The sequence below is a fragment of the Carex rostrata genome, chromosome 29 (assembly GCF_964058835.1).
Source record: "Carex rostrata chromosome 29, lpCarRost1.2, whole genome shotgun sequence".
Lineage (NCBI taxonomy): Eukaryota > Viridiplantae > Streptophyta > Magnoliopsida > Poales > Cyperaceae > Carex > Carex rostrata.
Window position 1 is genome coordinate 1,418,303 of NC_135946.1, and position 12,315 is coordinate 1,430,617.

Here is a 12,315-nt window from a genome sequence, read left to right on the forward strand (position 1 = left end):
ACAACTCCAATAAAACATAACATCGCTTTCCCTTTACGCAGATAAGAAAACAATTTTTATCTTTTTAAGGGGAGAGATGCTTCTAGCAATTAATATGAATTAAATTAAGTTGTTTTGTGTACTGGGACAATTGATTGCATGCTTTAATGCAATTATAAATTTTGTCAATTAAATTAAATTAAAAAGCGTAATTAATTACGCTAATTGTAATGCAATCCTCAGATGGAGAAGATATTTGTTGGTTTCCATGATTGGCTCAAGTTCCACATTATTTCCATCTCTTTTCTCTCCATCAAACTCAATTTCCACATTCCTCGGGTGCTACACGGTAATGGAAGGTGTTGAGAGATTTAAAAGGATGGATCCAATACGGCACAAACAGTAGGTATACTTTCGCGGTGGGTTACTTTGTCTCTGTTGGTGACTCGCTATGTTGTAAGATATATAGATTCAATCACAGAGAATCTCTAGTATGGTTGCGATGATGTGATATAATAGATTGAAAACATGGGTTAATTAACGAATGTAGCTAAGAAAGAAAACCAACGGGTCTTGTCTAAGTCAAATGACAGGTCCACGCAGCCACGCTTCGTCTTAGCATCGAACTTTCGTTTTTCTCTAATGGAAGATCCTTTGTGGCGAAAAAGGAGGTTGTCCTCTGTGTACCAAGCCACTGAACCAGGTGTACTGTGCAGCATAGTGACAAATGAATTATTCGGGTTCGGTTCGGCGAGATCAAAAATTCGTGATTCGGGTATAATTCGGGTATAATTCGGGAATAATTCGGAATTATCCGGACCAAAAATCTCAGTTCTGCAAGGAAGCAAAAAAATAATTGTTCTTGGAAAAATTCATGAACAATTCGTGAAAAATTCGTGAAAAATTCGTAAAATTCGGGAAAAGTTCGTAAAATTAGGGAATTATTTGGGTTTAATTCGGTCAAAGTTCAGTCAACCGAATAATTCGGTGTTCGGTTCAGCATCACCCCAAAAAAGAATTAAACGGGTATAATTCGGGTACCTTGTCACTATCCTGTGCAGGGGCATGGACAAAGGTAGATATCCAATGAATGGAGGTCAAAATGTCAACTACATACAAAAAATAAAAATCTTTAAATATTTTCGGTAAGATTTGAAAGAGAGGTGCAAATATACAATATCACATGTGAATAATTTTTTTGATTACAAAAGTTTCAAAAATACTAGAAGTCCTTGGTTATCTAGAAATTCTGAGCTTGAAATAAATTTTGGTACTAAATTTACAATTTTTTTTGTTTTGTTTCTAGGGCATGTACAGATTTCCTTTTATTCCAAAATATCTGGTATAATATATTAAAAAAGATAATAAAAAAAACTATCTAGATGTAAATGTTCATCATTTTGGGTTGTCTAAATTATAATATTATAATTTAATTATGTCCTCAATTAACTTAAGAGAAATGGGACTCCTTGGAAAAAATCTCAACCGTTGATTTCCACACTTGACATAAGCATCAACGGTTGATACTGTAACTTATTAATTAAATATTAAAAGATAGAAAGGTGAAATGGAAAGAGACAGTTGAAGGAATGAATCAATTGTTCTCTGAATTTGTACAGATACGACTCACCGCATGCATTAATAGTCGTTGAAATTTCAAATCTAGAAAGGGTAAAGATTAGTTAATAATTAATTAATTAATTGGGCTTCTAATACTTTTTCTGGATTCAATTTAAGGAAGCATCTCATCAAACTTAATTTTTCAACTAAACTTTTATAATGAAGCTTGTTTTTTTAGATAAGTCAACAGATGGATATATTATAATTATGCCCTCCATCTATTATAAGAAGCAAATAAAAAATTATATATACATCAGCATATTAGCGTTCCCTTCAGTGAATGCTTAGCTCAGCTATGCTTTCAATTCATTCGCCAAAAAGGCTGCGCGCTTGCGCCGTGGGTTTAAAGTCAAATAACATAAACACAAACAATAAAACAGGCGCACTTCATTCGTTCGTAGATTTGTTTTATTTACTGGTAGCCACCCAAACAAATATAAAGTATTGATATGCTACCGACCATTATCCCTTATTTCTTTTTTCCGGATCTTCTGTGGCAGCTTTGCATCTTCATAAAATGTAAACAAACCCCTGGTGTTGATAGTTGAATTATTCCCGAATAATTCGTTTTTTGGGTGATGTCAAACTGAACTCTGAATTATTCAGTTGACCAAACTTTGACCAAATTAAACTTGAATAATTTGCGAACTTCCCGAATTTTTCCCAAATTTTACGAATTATTCGCGAATTTTTCCCATAACAAATTTTTTTTTTGGTTTTTTTTTTGCTCTCTTGCAGAACTGAGATTTCTAATCCAAATAATTCCAAATCATTCTTGAATTATACCCGAATTACACGAATATTTGACCTTACCAAACCGAACCCGAATAATTCATTTGTCACTATGGTTATGGTTGATACTTGGTCAAATAAATGCGCATGTATTGATTTAGAAGCTTCTCCTACTGTACTATTATTTTTCTCTGAAAACAGAAAGAAATTCCCTGAAAAGTAGGTATATGGATCAGCCATCATCTTACACCTCTCTTTGGAACTTCTACATGATATTTTTCTTTTGAGAGAGAAACTTCTGAAAATTTTATTTATACTTTGCACTATACAATTTCAATATATATATATACAAAAATAATGAGTGTCATTTTAGCTTATATATTATCAATTTTAAAATTTGTCAAATTGATTTCAAACGATGAATTTAAATCGTTTAAATCGATCTATTTCGCTAGTTGTGCGTTTACATACAAAATTTATCATTTTCAAATTTTTTTAGTATCAAATCAGATAGTCAAATGTGGAATTTTTTAAGTTAATTTGTATTCATTCATTTCTCGACATTTTTGACCGATTGGCTTAGTACTAAAATAACTCGAGAAAATATAAATTTTGTATGTAAACACACAACTCATAAAATATATCAGTTTGAGCAGTTAGGATTCATCGTTTGAATATCTAATGAATTTTAGAGTTAATGCCATATGACACCGATATCAGATTAGCCGTATTATAATTTGATTAAAAACTAAATATCACAGCTTTATTAATTGAATTCACCTTACATACGTCACAACCATAATTGAATTACAAGAAGTAAATTACTTCATCTAAAAATTGTAGATTTTAAAAGGTAGTAAAAACTTATAAAGAAAATATAAAAAATTAGATCGACCGTTTGAATTTAAAAAATGAAAATATTAATTCAAAATACTGATCAATGTATACTATACATTAGTATTATTATCTCATTTTTTATAATATTTGCCGAGACGTTACAAAACTCAAGCCAAAGATTTATATTTTATATGAGAATAAGCTTTCTGAATTGTCCTTTTAAAAAAAGAAAAGAAAAAAAGTGGTATCCTCTTATCCATGTTCCCATGCGAATTGACCTAATAAATTAACAAACGAGTCTCAAATATTTTAATAGGTGTTTATAGAATAAAAATGTGAATCATCTTTGAATTCATGATTAGGACGTTCTATGAAAATACAAATGATTATGACTCTTCATTTTGGGTTTTTCTTCTCACCAATTTTGACAAACTTTATTTAACCAAATATAATTGGAGAAATTGAAAGGTAAAAAGGAGAATATTCCTTGAATAATTGAATTGCGTGGGAGATGACATAAACATGGTGTCATTTGGAAGGTTGAAGAGGCAGATTCATTCAATTCTTTATATACAAACAAGTAGATGCATCCATTTGCATATTCCCAAATTTATATTCCAACATAATTCTAGTTGAAATCTAAATTGATCGCTATCCGGAATTTGTCTACGCAATCTGTTTAACTTTCAAAAGAGAAAAATATTTAATTTTGTAAAAATGATATATATCTAGCTAGCTAGTTAGATATATAAAAAAAAAAATCACGTCATGATCAGATTCGTCATAATAAAAATTCGGTTGCGTTATGATACGACACATGTATCGGTCACATGTCATAATTTGTGTATTTTATGCGTAGCTATTTACGTGACATGATTATCATTTAGAAAATCAATACAACGTGCAAACTGGTAGTCACGTGTGATCAAAACCTTTAGATTCTAATGTAATAATAATTTTTTAATAAACTAAATTGAATTACATAATAAAAATAGTTAAACATGATCAAACATAACAAATGTTATCAATTACGTTTGTACACGACATGTCTTGATCAAGGCGTAATTAACATATTGGAATAGTCACGCCCACAAACCACTTAAATATCTAATTTAGTCACGACACGGTATAATACTTGATCTATGTCACCGTGTCACCGGTCACGATAAAGCACATATTTACATCTCTATTTTTAAATCTGTATGCTCCAAGGTATCACACTCAATACAATTATCTTAGAAACTTTTACTATTTTTTAAGATAGATACAAAATTATTTGATTTGAAAATTATGTAAATCACTTATACAAAATCTCCAAGGTATCACACCCAATACAATGATCTGAACCATCTAAAAACAGTGATTTTGTATCTATCTTAAAAAAAACAGTATATATTCATATGAAAATCATGTTAAGCGACTCGAATCGAATGTTATAATTTTTAAAACCAAAATATTGATATATATTACGAACCAATCTGTGCTATGCATAGTATCATAGACTCACTCTTTATTTTTCATAAAGATTGCTGCGAACAAATATATTGATTAATAGACTCAAATCTCATTATACTCAGGTTTTGCACTGGATGTGTGTATTTCTAATAGCGATACTAGAAGTTTTAAATTGGTTACTAAAATTTAAATTCAAATTTTACCACAAGCACACATGATTACATGAAGTATATTATTATATACAACTTCCAAAAAACGATTTCTTCAAGCAACAATTAATTCCTCGAGCAACAAACTTATCCCTTTATTCCGGAATAAAGAATGACAATTCATGTCAAAGGATAAAAATGTCTTTGTCAACTCTTCAGCGCAGAAAAGCACACAAAAACAGAGCCGGTCAGATATTAACGACTCTGATTTAATTCCTGCTGCTTACCAGTTACCAGTTACCAGTTACCAGTACCACGCGCCGATTATTTCTACAAACAACAACAAATATTAAAACCCAAAAATGTGATCCACACGCAAAATACCACTTTCCAGTTTTCCACCACGGTTTCTCACCAAAAATTATTTAAAAAGTCTTGAAAAAGAATACAAAATAAAGAATATCTTCAACGAGCTAACAACCAATCAAATCAATCTGTCTGCTTCTATTTTCTCCTTCCTCTCCTCTCCGTATAAAAACAGAGCACCTGAGTTGCTCTTTGTCTCTTCCTTCTTCAAAACCAACACAACTAAACAAACGAAACCAAAACGAAAAAAAAAATGGCGATTATTCCAGGGTTGAATTATCTATGCAATCTCGGTAGAGGTTCAACTGCCACAGTCGCTCTCGCTTCCGACCCAATCTCGGCCCGGCTAGTCGCTGTTAAATCGGCTGAGGCCTCTCTTTCCTCTCCGTTACAACACGAGCATCGAATCCTCTCCAGTCTCAGCTCCCCTCACATAGTCTCCTGTTATGGCACCTATACCACCAATTCTCACTTCCACCTCATGCTGGAGTTTGCCCCTGGTGGGTCCCTCTTCGATCGCATCAAAAGTCACAGTAAAGGCCGCTTAGACGAGGGCCACATCAGGTTGTATGTTAGAGATATCTTGCTTGGTCTCTCTTACTTGCATACAAACTACATCTCCCATGGTGATATCAAGAGTCAAAATGTTTTAGTCGGTTCTGATGGCCGTGCAAAAATTACCGATTTTGGTGCCGCCTCGATACTGAAGAGTGGGACCCACAATGATAATTCAGGTTCGTTCTCTGGCACGCCGGTTTTCATGGCACCTGAGATTGCAAGAGGGGAGGAGCGGGGCCCGGCAGCTGACATTTGGGCTCTCGGGTGCACGATCATAGAAATGGCCACAGGGAAGGCTCCATGGCATGGCATCATAAAGGACTCAGATGTAATGGCGGCCATTTATCGGATCGGGTATTGTTCGGGTTCCATGCCCGAAATACCGGATTGGTTATCAAAGGACGCACAAGATTTCCTAACGAATTGCTTGATAAGGGATCCGAACGAGCGGTGGTCGGCCGAGCAATTGTTGTGTCATCCCTTTGTGTGCTTTGGAGATGTGGGTAATTTGGATCGTGCAATTTCTCCTCAAAGTGTATTGGATTTTAATGATGTGTTCTGTGAGTCTGAAACAGAGGAGGAAGAGGTGCATTCGGGTTTGGATCCCTTTGTGAGAATCCAAGAATTGGTCGGGTCGATATCGGGTTCGGATTATTTGATTTCTGATTCGGATGGCGAAGATTGTTGGATTGAAGTTAGGAATGGAAATGGAGGAGGAAACAGGGATAGTGAAATTAGGGATCAATTTGATTTATTTGAATTTTACGAGGAAGATAGTGATATAATGTTATTTAATTTTGGTCATGTTTTTGAGACAATTACTGAGGAAATCAGGGTTAGATGTGAAAATGTTACTAGTGAATTTAATGTATGCAAAGTTAATTTAATTAATAAGTCAATAAATCCTTTTATTGATCAAAATATATATTGTTCCCCTTTTTGTTTCTGTATCTTTTCAATTCTTTGTTCTAAATTCTGTTTAAAATTTGCACCAATTTTCTCTAAAATAGTCAACAGCTTCCACTTTGAGAGGAGAAATGAAACTTCTCCAATAATTTTAAAATTAATATTTTTTTTTAGTTGAAAGTATGAAAATGGTATTAAGAGTAGTTGGTATTGTTATGTGGTTATCATTACCAATATTTTATTTTCTATTCACACTTTCCCATTTTTTTAACAATTTTTGCACAAATTTTCCATTGAAAATATCAAGAAATGATTCAACTAACTGATCTGGTATCTGATCACCTACCCTTCCAATTTTTTTTTCAATTGTTTTATTCAGTAAAGAGAATATGTTGTTGACAAACTCAATTTGTTTCATTAAGATAGTGACTTGTCAGATTTAATAAAAGAAATGCACAATTTATTTTATCTTAAATTATGTTCATTTTCATGTAATGGTTGACTTTGCTGCTCTTGGCAGGCTACCCTTCCAATTTTCATGATTTGGTATTTGGTATCTGGTCATACGCTCAAATCCGACTTTCCTAACTAAAGTTATGAATGTTTAAAGTCTTTTTAAAAGCTGAACTTTGAAAATTCATAACTAACTATAGAAAAAATCCAAATAAATTGAAATTTGTGTCAATTCTGTGTATTTTTTAATGCTCTACATATTGATATAATTATTTTTACAATTTGGTTCCTTTATCAGTCTAGATTTGCTGATTTACCAGAAGAGGTCAAATGCCGCATGTGCTCGCCGCATTTGCGCCCGCATGCGCCGCATTTGCTGCTGCCGCATGGGCTATGTATATATGTATAATATATGTATATATAATATAATACATGTATATATATGTATATGTATGTATATGTATATCATTGAGGCAATCTAACTATATTTTCTTATGTATGAATAAAATATTTTTTTTCGAATTAAGATCAAGTCCTTAATTAGTATTATCTTTAAACTTGTGATATCCAACTGACAAACCAAATCAAGGTTATAAAGAGTTACGACATCACTTCATAAATATATCAAATGTCTTCTTTTTTGGCAATACACTATAAACAAGAAAACTTTTTCTTCACAAAATTATTTAAATCAAAATACTAAGATCTCTCTAAAAAAAAAAAGAGTGGACCGCCCGGGGGGTGGGGGCGGTCCGCTTCTGCTGTGACCCGTTCGTGAGCCTGGCGATCGGAGCATTTATAAAAAAATGAAATCGGAGGACATTTAATTTTTTTTTTTTTAGGGTACTAATAAAAATGGCCGAGAGTAGTTGGTACTGTTATGTGGTTATCATTACTAATATTTTATTTTCTATTCACACTTTCCCATTTTTTTTAACCATTTTTGCACAAATTTTCCATTGAAAATATCAAGAAATGATTCAACTACCGGATCTGGTATCTGATCGCCTACCCTTCCAATTTTTTTTTTCAATTGTTTTATTCAGTAAAGAAAATATGTTGTTGACAAACTCAATTTGTTTCATTAAGATAATGACTTGTCAGATTTAATAAAAGAAATGCACAATTTATTTTATCTTAAATTATGTTCATTTTCATGTAATGGTTGACTTTGCTGCTCTTGGCAGGCTAACTTTTTACCTTCTTAAAAATTGACTTCATTTTTTCTAACTTATATAACTTTTTATGTTATGTTATTTTATTTTATTTTTTTTACTTTTTGTTGAGTTAATTGACATAATTATTAAGGATCAATAATTATTTTAAGAAATAAAGTATATCATGAATTATTCTTTTAATTTACTATATTTTTTGTGCACCCAAATGCACCCTATCTTTCAAATCTTTTTTCTCCGTTTTCAAAGTCCGAATAGTCAATCCGAACCGTTAGATGCGATCTATATATTAAGATGTGCTTGGAGACCAAATTTTACATTTTTTTTACTATTTATTAAGCTGTTACACTAAGGGGCACCTCTAATTGCTCAAAAGCTGAAATTAAATTGCAATTGAAAGTAAAGAGATGAGTTTAGAGAAATTTGACACGCGGGGTGATAACGAAGTTCGGCAAAACAAAGGCCTACGTCTCCGGGGCTTCGCAACCTTGTGAGGTGCGCCTTCCTATTACCCAATACGAAAGGATTACAACTTGTGAACCGTTGAGCCCTTACACACCAAGCGGGAAGTCAAACGGCCAACTCAAAGAGATGAGAACAAGGTCTCGATTGTCTTAGAAACACAAGAGAAACACTCAATAGATCACTCTAACCTAATCTATATCAAGATTAGTGAAGTAGGTTTGAGGTTGCTTGAGGGATTTTAAAGTTTTAAGCTCTCACAACAATGGAGTAGGCTAAGCTCTCAGAAAATCACTTTTGAATTAATTAGGGTCGGCTCAGATAAGTGAGAAAGAAATCTCACTCATCTATTTATAGTGTCAGCTCAAAAATGAGCTGTTTGACATAAAACGTTACCAACGTTTTATAAAACGTTACAACGTTTTATTCAAATGCGATTTTAGGGTTTTAATTCTCTGACAGCTTAGTAAAACGTTACCAACGTTTTATAAAACGTTACAACGTTTTAACCTGTAAAAACTTGATCAAAATAGAAGTTATTTGAAGCTTAAATATTCCTGAAACGTTACAACGTTTTATAAACGTTATAACGTTTCATGTAGGTACAGTTCAACTGTGCTTCAGCAGTTCTAACGCTATTAAACGTTAAAACGTTTGTCAAACGTTATGACGTTTGTAAAACGTCACAACGGTTGTATAACGTTATGACGTTATAACTTGATTCTTTTTTTGATCAGTTTATTGTTTCAGACCAATGTAAAACGTTACAACGTTTTGAAAACGTTACCAACGTTTTATATCATTTTAATCAACCTCACACATACTTTACCAAGTTTCTGATTTTACAATTTGTATTCTTGATAAAAGTCTTCGTGATTTCTTCAGTCGAAGCATATTATACTGCAGTTCTTACTCTTCTTGGACCTACATATTCTCAAAATAGAAGAAATCGTAAAATTCAATAATTGTATGTTTTTGCAAATTAGTCAAATAGACGTAAAAGATTATTGTACGAACAACATAAGCCACTTTGAAAATTGCTGATTTTACATTTTCTGGACCATTGGATCAGCGATTTTTCAAAGTGGCTTAATAAATAGTAAAAAAATTCCAAAAAATGTAAAATTTGGTTTCCAAGCACATCTTAATATATAGATCGCATCTAACGGTTCGGATTGACTATTTGGACTTTGAAAACGGAGAAAAAGAATAGGATGCATTTGGGTGCATTTGAACCCTCCTTTTTTTCCCAATTCTAGAAAATTTGGTTGATTTTCCTGTAAATTCTTGCCAAGGAATTTTTGAATTAATTTTCATGGAAATTTGAATTGCGTAAGAGATGTCATCATCAAGTCGTCATGAGGATATTAATTTAAAATTTCATTGGCTCCACACAACCAATAAGAAGTTGACAGATCAGATTTTAATAAAGTTGGAAACCAGAAAAAAAAGAGCTATTTTTAAATAGTGGAAGTTTCTATAGGGATTTGGGACACCTCATGTACCTATTAATTTTTAATAAAATATAATAAATGGTGAGTGATGAACGGCTGAGATTTGACGAGCGGCATGGTAGGATGGTCCCCGTCATTTCTCCGCGTCACACCACACTCAATTTTTTGATTGGTGGATATATTTCTTTTCTATTTTTTTCTCTCTCTTTTATTAGTATAATATACATTCATTTGATGTCATTTAGCAGATAAGCTATGCCAATGGGGACATTTGTTTGTTTCATTTTCTATTAATTTTCAATTAAATATAAGTTTGTGTTTCTTTAAACAGTCCAATAAAAAAAAATTCCACATCTTCTGTTGAAAAGAGGAATTTTGCTAACCCAAATTATTTTAGTTATCATTTCAATAAATAAAAATAGACGGAATTGATATGAGTTTAAAAAAATTCCTATATTATTTGGTGTGTATATATTATCTGCGCGCCATTCAAAGAGTGACACTTAATTCTTAAGTGGTGCACAGATAATATATGCATATCACTCTTCAGTGATGTGTAGATATTATCTGTGCGCCTAGTAACAATCCCTGATTTATGTATGAATTAGAGGTGGTTTAGCCACTTTTGTGAACTAGAAATTTGCATATTTGTCCTTTATATTTGATAATTTTTATAAGAATTTATCTTTCATTCCTTCTTATAAAATAAAATTACACTGCAGTATCTTATTCAATTTTTTAATCACAATTTTCTAGTTCCGTCCTTTTCTGATAATATTATGATTTTTTTCAAACCCATGTTCCATTTTTTTTTAAATGGTAACTTAAAAAAATTCGGTTTGCCAACAGGCTTAGCACATGAAATGATAACTTTTTTTTATCTGTTTTTCTTTTGCTAATTTGTTTGAGCTGTTTAGGGTTAAAGTTGCAATGTTGCGTGCCAGTTCAATCTAAGTTGGCAAATTAATGAACAGATCTAAACATAAAATGTACCCTCTATTAAATGTGCCATAAATGCATCTTTATTAAGTCAACTATATTTTGGGAACAGCCAAAAGTAACAATATAAAAAAATGGGTTAATTATATTTAACACTATGTAGAGACACTAATTTTTATTTTATTTTATTTAGGAATTTCAATTTATGAATTGATGTGACAAAAAGTTAATTAAAATCTCAAATTTTAATATTATTTCAGTCCTGAGATAAAATAAAATAATGAAACATGTCAAAGTTCTTATGATATAACTTTTGAACCATAATGAAAAACTAAAAAAAAAATGTTCAAAAGTCAAGCTACCTTTTTATTATTTCAAAGAACAACATGATCCTAAAAATAAAATAAATGCCATCCTAGTGTCAACCATTTTGACTTTTGAATTTTTTATTATATCAAAGAACAATTCTTGATGTGCTCATTGACATTCTGAGAAGTCAAATTAATGGTTGTCTAGTAACCACTCAATACATCCAAAAGTTAAAGAGTAGCTCACATTCCATTTGTGAACAACGCCATTTTACATAGCTTGGTGGCCTCCAAAAGTTTTAAATAGCTTTAAACATTTTTGGGGAATGAATTGAAAGCATGTATAGCTGACCTAAGCATTCACTGAGAAGGGTTTTGAATACTTGTGATTTCATGAATATGCCATTTATTTCCTCGCTCTTCCATAGCACTAATAATCATGAGCTGGAATTCAATCATAATATTTTTTATCCGTACAATTATAAGTCAATCGTTTAAACCTATTAATTACCAATAAAACAATTGCCACAATAAACATGGCCCATCTTTTTGCCAGAGATAATTGGAGCTGAAAGGAGATCCGGTGCTATTCAAATCCCTCGTCTTTCTCTGCTATTCTCTTTCTCTCTCTCCTATGTGATTTTCTCTCTCTCCTCTTTTTTGAAGAGAAATATAGAGAGAAGAGAAGAGCATGGAGCTGCTTTTCTAGCAAGAAAAGCAGCAGATACATATTCATTGGAGCTTGTCAGAAGCGGGACCTACAATTTTCAAAGGATGATATACAGATATAATTGTTTTAAATTCTTTGAGTCTTCACATTTTGCATTCTGCCCCCTACAAGTATTTGTTATGTAAAATTTATGAGATTCTATATGCGGTTTGCATATAATCAAAATGTTTTATATGATTAGCACTTAGCAGT

The 12,315-nt window shown here is 32.1% G+C and overlaps 1 pseudogene; it reads left to right on the forward strand.

Moving 5' to 3' along the window:
- The first annotated feature begins 5,344 nt into the window (after positions 1 to 5,344).
- LOC144546125 (mitogen-activated protein kinase kinase kinase 18 pseudogene) lies at positions 5,345 to 7,190 on the forward strand (annotated as a pseudogene).
- Positions 7,191 to 12,315: the final 5,125 nt, after the last annotated feature.